The sequence below is a fragment of the Sinocyclocheilus grahami genome, unplaced genomic scaffold (genome assembly GCF_001515645.1).
Source record: "Sinocyclocheilus grahami isolate Dianchi unplaced genomic scaffold, SAMN03320097.WGS_v1.1 scaffold638.1, whole genome shotgun sequence".
NCBI classification, from domain to species: domain Eukaryota; kingdom Metazoa; phylum Chordata; class Actinopteri; order Cypriniformes; family Cyprinidae; genus Sinocyclocheilus; species Sinocyclocheilus grahami.
The window spans coordinates 433,725-440,900 of record NW_015505817.1 but is presented as its reverse complement, the minus strand read 5'-3'; the positions used below and the strand labels follow the sequence as shown (position 1 = coordinate 440,900).

The window sequence follows — 7,176 nt, the reverse complement described above, 5'->3', positions numbered from 1 at the left end:
TGAGGAACCCTGACCTAGACCCTCGGCTCATCCAAGATGCAGATGAGTTTTTCTTCATCAGATTTGGAGAAATGAGCTGATAAAAACCTCACATTAATCCACATATAAACCACAAGTACAGATCTTTAACTGTAGGCTCATCACAGAAAAGTATCTGCAGCATCAGCGTGAGCTCTTCCACGCCTTTGATAGGGTGTGGCATGATGGCCTGTGGCAAGTACTCAGGAATTTTAAGGTCGATGAGGGAATAGTAGAGATAGTGAAGGCCTTGTATGAAAGAACAAGTAGCGCTGGCCTCCTAAATAACCAAATTGGGGATTTTTTCCCAACAACCGTTGGAGTGAGACAAGGATACGTACTGTCACCTATACTCTTCAACCATAATGCTAGAGACTCTCCAAGACCATCATACATCCATCTCCATCAATGGCAGAGCAAAATGCAACCTAGGATTTGCTGATGATATAGATCTCTTGGCTGGCAGCAACCAAGAGCTACAAGAACTGACCAACGAGCTAGTAGAGAGGGCAGGCGCATATGCCATGGAAATCAGCACAGGAAAAAAGCGTTAAAGACACCACCACTAACATTACCATGGGAGGGCAAAAGCTTGAAGAGGTAGAAGGATTTAAAGGGGTCATATGATGTTGATAAAAATAACATTATTTTGTGTATTTGGTGTAATGAAATGTGTTTATGCGGTTTAAGGTTAAAAAAAACTAGTTGGAATTATTGGAATAAGGTTGGAATTATTTTCCACATACTGTACATTATTGTTTCTCCTCTATGCCCCGCCTTTCTGAAATGCGTCGATTTTTACAAAGCTCATCGTTCTGAAAAGCGAGGTGTGCTGTGATTGGCCAGCTATCCAGTGCGTTGTGATTGGCCGAATACCTCAAGCGTGTGACAGAAATGTTACACCCTTACCATACTGTGATGCCGTCTCCCAGCAGGACGAGACAAAACCAATAAAACCCATTAAAACAAGGCATTCGTTGCATCCAGTGGGGACATAATTACTGATTATAATTACTTGTACTGTCTTTTTACACGTTGCGTTGCGTATCGTGCCGCGTAAACCTAAAACTATGTCTGCATTTGTGATCGGACAAATGACAGAAAACAAGCGCTACTCTACACTGCCCAAAACTCGCGTTTGAATCATCAGTGGCAAATTATTTCAATATAAAAAACTTACTTACAGGCTGTGAGTCAGAAGCGCCAGACTGTCCTTGCAAAGTTGGAACTGCCCCACTTTATAGAAACAGCCTTTGTGCCACAGACGCATTGTAGGCTACTGGTTCAGGAAACAGTCCTCATCCTCCATAAAATGCATCGCACGCATCCGAATATTTGGGTTGAAGTGTTCTGGAACAGTGTTGTAAATGCAACTTAACCACTGATTTCTAGTCGTGTCCTCTTTTGGAAGACCAAACAAAGTAGTTTCGCTTTCACAACGAAACACACAGCGCCTTCACGACATGGCGGCGGCAACAACAATACTACAGCGAGAATAAAAGTTACGCCTTCTTTCTTTGCGTGAACATTTGGGCGGCGTTATGCAAATCTTCCCACATCGTGACGTAGATATGTGGGGGCGTGTTAGAACGAGCCGTTTTAGGTAGGTGTGGCTGACTCTTAACTTTTATAAAGAATATCTCTTTGGATTTGAGACTTTAGTCTTTGCAACTTTACAGATCTTCTTTATGCACCAAGAGCTTGTAACACTCCAAAGAGAAAGGAAAAATGATGGCCCCTTTAAATACTTGGGTGCAACATTATCCAAAGATGGCTCTTGCACAGCAGAAATCCGTATCAGAATTGCTACAGCAACTGCTGTAATGTCAAGGCTCCAAAAGATCTTTAGAAGCAAAGGCACAAAGTACCCCCTGTTCAAGTCATTGGTGGTTTTCGTCCTGCTATACGGTTGTGAGGCATGGACACTTCTAGCTGAAGACGAGAGAAGGATTCAGGCCTTTGAATTCAAATGCCTCAGAAAGCTCATGGGGATTACCTATTTAAAGCGAAAAACCAATGACTATGTCCGGGACAGATGCACCAGCCTGGTAGTCTCCCATGATCCTCTTCTGGCCATTGTGAAGAGGCGGAAACTCCAGTGGTTTGGCCATGTGACGCGCCACAATACCCTCTCCAAGACTAGAGAAATCGGAATCGGCCAAGAAAATTGCAATCGGTGCATCTCTATCCAAGACCATTCTTCAGGGCACAGTGGAAGTTGTCAAAGGAAGAGTTGGACTGACAATCTAATGGAGTGGACTGACAGGCCCTTTCCACAGCTCCTCAAGATTGCTCAAGACAGAGATCAGTGGAGGGCATTGTCTGCTACTTCTTCCCTCATGTCTCCCCGACGGCCGAATCGGTTAAGGGACTAAATAAAATAAAAAGCCACTCCAGTCCAGAGTAAATTTTCAGCAGAATCTGAACTATTCCTTTAAGCGAAAAAATGGAGGGACGACGACACATCAACACCACCTTAGTACCAATCTTTTTTATTTTGAGGTAAAAACAAGAATCTCCCGTAAATAACACACTTCAATTTACCATTGCATGGAAAAAAGACGAAAAAACCCATCTTTCTCTTCTTTGCTCTCTTAATTAATATTTGTAAGTGTTTCACAAATATAAGCCATTTGATCGCTCACAGTGTAGATGGATTGCACAGAAACCGTGACTGTGGAGAAAGCCTCGCAAAACCCTCAAACTCACGTCTCTCAACAAGGTTGCAGTCTCTCACAGTTTGATGTGTCTGTCAGAGGAAATCGCCACGGCTGTCACATCCTGTTGACACAATCTAAATAGTTACCACGGAAGATGAAAATACCACAAAAAAACCCCTAAACCTAACCTTTAGCCTAAATATAAAATCAACAAATGTTCTATAATGTGCAACATATATGTTACGGTTAAAATCTAAAAGTGTTTCATGACCCATTGAATGAAATGTTTTCTTTTTTTTGTGACTTATTGAACATCAAAAGTTGTGTTTAGGTTTTTTTGTCCCTTATTAGATTATGTACAATGAAGAGGTAGTAATAAATTACAAGGCCAAATAAAAATGAGTCTTTTTTTAAAGCTGTTTACATGGGTCAAAAAGGATGAAAACAGTAAACAGGAATAATTTATTTCAATTGTATATCTTAAGTTTGAACAGGACAAGCAAAAAATTCATTTAAAAAATGTGTGTCTACTGCGTTTACACACTGCCAACTTACCAACACAAAATATATTTCTAATCTATATGTAACTGTGTAAATATTAAAAATGAGCAAACACTGCTGTTCAGTAGTTTGGGATCAGTAAGATTTTTAATGTTTTTTAATGGAGTCTCTTTTGCTCATCAAGGCTGTATTTATTTGATCAAAAATATAGAAAAAAACCCTGTAATATTTTAAAATGTATTGTATTTCTGTGACGCAGCGCTGAATTTTCAGCATCATTACTCCAGTCTTCAGAGTCACATGATCTTCAGAAATCAGTATAATATGCTGATTTATTATCAGTGTTGAAACTGCTGTGCTGCTGAATATTATTTTGGAACCTGTGATACTTTTATCTTTGATTCTTTGATGAATAAATAGTTAAAAAGAACAGCATTTATTCAAAAGCGAAATCTTTTCTAACAAAATAAGTCTTTTTATCCATTTAGTACATCCTTGCTGAATAAAACTATTAATTTCTTTAAAGAAAAAAAGAGAGAAAAAATGTACTGACCCAAAACCTTTAAATAGTATAGTATATGTAACACAAAATGTCTATTTTGAATAAACACGGATCTTTTTAACTTTTTATTTATCAAAGAATCCTGAAAAAAAGTATCACAGACCCCCCAAAATATTCAGCAGCACAACTGTTTCCAACACTGATAATAAATCAGCATATTATACTGATTTCTGAAGATCATGTGACACTGAAGACTGGAGTAATGATGCTGAAAATACAGCTTTGATCACAGGAATACATTATAGTTTAAAGTATATTAAAATAGAAAACTGTTATTTTAAATGGAAATAATGTTTCACAAAATTTAATTTTTTTTCTGTATTTTTGATTAAATAAATGCTGCCTTGATGAGCATAAGAAACGTCTTTAAAAAAAACTTTAAAAATTTTACTGATCACAAACTTTTGAATATCTGGGATTTTAAGAGAAACCGATTCAAACACAATATATAACAAATACTATATTAAAAAAAACTCTATCGCATTGCTATTGAGTTTAAATACATGATTGTACTGTTTGCACTTTAAAATAGTGCTTGCAAATCGAAAATGACTGAAAATGTATAGTTTTCAACCCAGACCTACCTTGAGCTCTGAAATTAAATATACTTCTGTTGAAACCTCAAGTCAGAGTGATTTTTATCTTCATTTAAAATAAACCTAATTCCCAGTGAAGAACTACATTACCCATGAGCTCTGAAAAGAGCTCCATCAAAGAGGCTGCTGTTACCATGGAAACGGATATGCAGTAACCTTAAAATGTTCTTTTTTAAAAAATTTTATTCAGCTGTAAATCGGTAGTTTCATGCTGTAATGTCGTTTGACCCAAACGCTGCAGTGTTTGGATGGTGTGTGGCTGCTGATGGATAAACACTGATGGATCAATGAGAAGAGAGAGAGACTCATGGGGAACATAATGATGGGAGCTGACGGTGAATGCCTGTGGGTGTGCAGCGGTTGCCATGGCTACCGGGTGTGATGACGATGATGATGTCTGCCAGCATGTTGGGCTCTCTCTCTCTCTCTCTCTCTCTCTCACTCTCTCAGTGAGTTAGGCTGCGCTGAAGCAGCAGCAGTTCATCTCTCATTTTCTGCTGTGCTTCAGATCTTAGTGTGACGAGCGAGTGAGGTAGGCAGTCTGTTATGAATTTTTGTCTTTTCTCCATCTTGTGTGCTCTCTGTTAAATGCAGTGGCTGTATTAGTGTTAGCAGAGTGAATGCTTCGTGAGAACAGCTGCTTTATATCGTGGGGATTTATTGTGTCAGTGATCGTTTATTCTGAGAGTCTCTGGATGATCAATGGTGTGTGTTTGAGGAAGTGCAGGGGATCATTAGATACGGCTGTTTGTTTCTGGTACTTGTCTCTATCCATCCGTGATCCATCCACATAACAAATAATGGCTGTTTGCGATGGATTTCTCTGAGAGTATGAAGTATCACTGGTTGATGGAAAGTGAGATGTTTTCTGTTCAGTTATTTGAGATTATAGTCTGCAGTTTATATTTCATAACAGGTACGGATGACGTGCAGCGAGATGATTCATGCTCACCTAGTGACGCGACTCACTGATTTACAGTTTCTGTTTTGATGTTAGAGAAAGGAAGATGGGGTCAGTTTGTGATGGCCGAAATGCAAATGTACTAATGTGTTTTTGAATATGCATGGAATTTATGAATTAATTTGTAAAAACAACTGTTCTTTATTAACGTATTGGCCTGAATATAAGACGACCCTCCTTTTTCCAGATGTACCTTTTGAAAAAAGGCTTTTTAAAAACCAAATCTTGTTTTTTCTCAGTAAAACACATTTTGTCTTCAATTATTTTCATATTGCATATTTTTCCTATTTTAATTTTTGTTTTGAAAGTATGGTAAAAACTGGTAAAATGTACCAAAATCACATTTAAAAAATATACACTTTTTGATATACCATTTAAAAAAAAAAACAGGTAGCCCATCTGAATTAGGACATTTAGGCTATCCATCTAATAGTAGCCTACCAAAATCTTATTAACAGTAGAAGTTAAATCTTACTGTAGTCTTCAAATCTGGGTACTGAGAGTTTGGTCCCATCAGGCTAACGTGACAGTCACGACTCATGCAGCTGTTTTTTGTTTTTACTCGCGATCTTTACAACACGCATTACATTACGTATTTCATGGCACACTCGTTTTATGCGTATTTGGCGCCACCTATTGTTGTGGGTGTATTATTGGCATGTCAAAGTCTAGACCCTGAAAATAAGACGACCGTGTTTTTTCAGATGTATTTCCAAGAAAAAAACATTGTCTTATATTCGGGTCAATACGGTACTAGCCTAACAAATAGAATAAGCTTAAAAGAGACATAGTATGCCCCTTTTTACAATATACAATATAAGTCCCTGGTGTCCCCAGAATGTAACTGTGAAGTTTCAGCTCAAAATACTCCACAGATCATTTATTATATCATTCTGAAAATGCCTATTTTGAGTGGAAGCAGAAACGGGCTGTTTTTTGGGCCGGCCTCTTTAAATGCAAATGAGCTGCTGCTCCCCGCCCCCTTTTCCAGAATAGAGCTGCGCCATTACAGCTCGTATCTGCTAAAAACATCTGTTATTTGAGTGCACACAACAGAAGCACACGCACAGAAAGCGGCTGTCACAGCATGTGAGTACTAAACTAAGTTCTCATTCACACACAAGTTTACGTTAAAAACACACACGAGTTACAAAAACACTTGGTTATGTCTGTGAAGGTAAACCGCTGGGAAATAAATCACATGTTCATTTTAGATCTAAACAGTGTTCTGTGCTCGTCTGTGCAGCCAAAGACAGAACAGTTAGCATGTTTTGCTCAAACTTTCGTCATGGCATTAGAGCTGGTACACCGTTGTCGCTTGTGAAATCAAAATGAGGGCGCCGTGGGTGTAAACGTACAGATTAAGGGGCGGTAATATTATAATGAGATCCCTTTCCCTGGTGACATTTTCTCAGACTCTTGCAGAAAAAGGCTTACCAAAACAAAGTTACTGGGTTAATCTTTTTCACGTTTCCTTGGTTGGTAGATGCACCGGGAACATGATTATAGCACTTAAAACCTGGAAAAGTCAGATTTTCATGATATGTCACCTTTAAAGAATTTATAATAGCTTAATGAAGAATTTGTGTGCAAATGAATATTTTCCACTTACTCTAATTATTAAAAGTGCATCTATTATGGCATTTTTAAAAAGCAGACATGTGCCTTTCTCAGGCTCTGTATGAGAGATTTAATGCTTTTTCTGAAGAAATCAAATTCTGCTGTTCCAAAAATATCACCAAATACGAAACACAGTCGTCTGGCGTAGTTCAAAGATAAGTGCAAAAAACACTTAAAAAAAAAAGAAACCAAAAGAAGGGGGGGGGGGGGGGCCTTTTTAGAAACAATTGAAACCCCATTTAAAAAAAAATGGACACG

General features: G+C 38.2%; 1 protein-coding gene across 2 annotated transcripts in view; it reads left to right on the top strand.

Annotated features, from left to right (window-relative positions):
• Positions 1–7,176, top strand: part of pam (peptidylglycine alpha-amidating monooxygenase) — a 56,227-nt gene that overhangs the window by 1,208 nt on the left and 47,843 nt on the right. The window contains exon 1 of one of the 2 annotated variants that reach the window (XM_016241893.1): positions 4,794–4,869. The exons of the other annotated variant lie outside the window; for it this stretch is intronic. The gene's annotated coding sequence lies outside the window, so the exon portion shown is untranslated. Of the gene's footprint in view, positions 1–4,793; positions 4,870–7,176 lie in introns of those variants that run through there. 2 annotated transcript variants of the gene reach the window in all.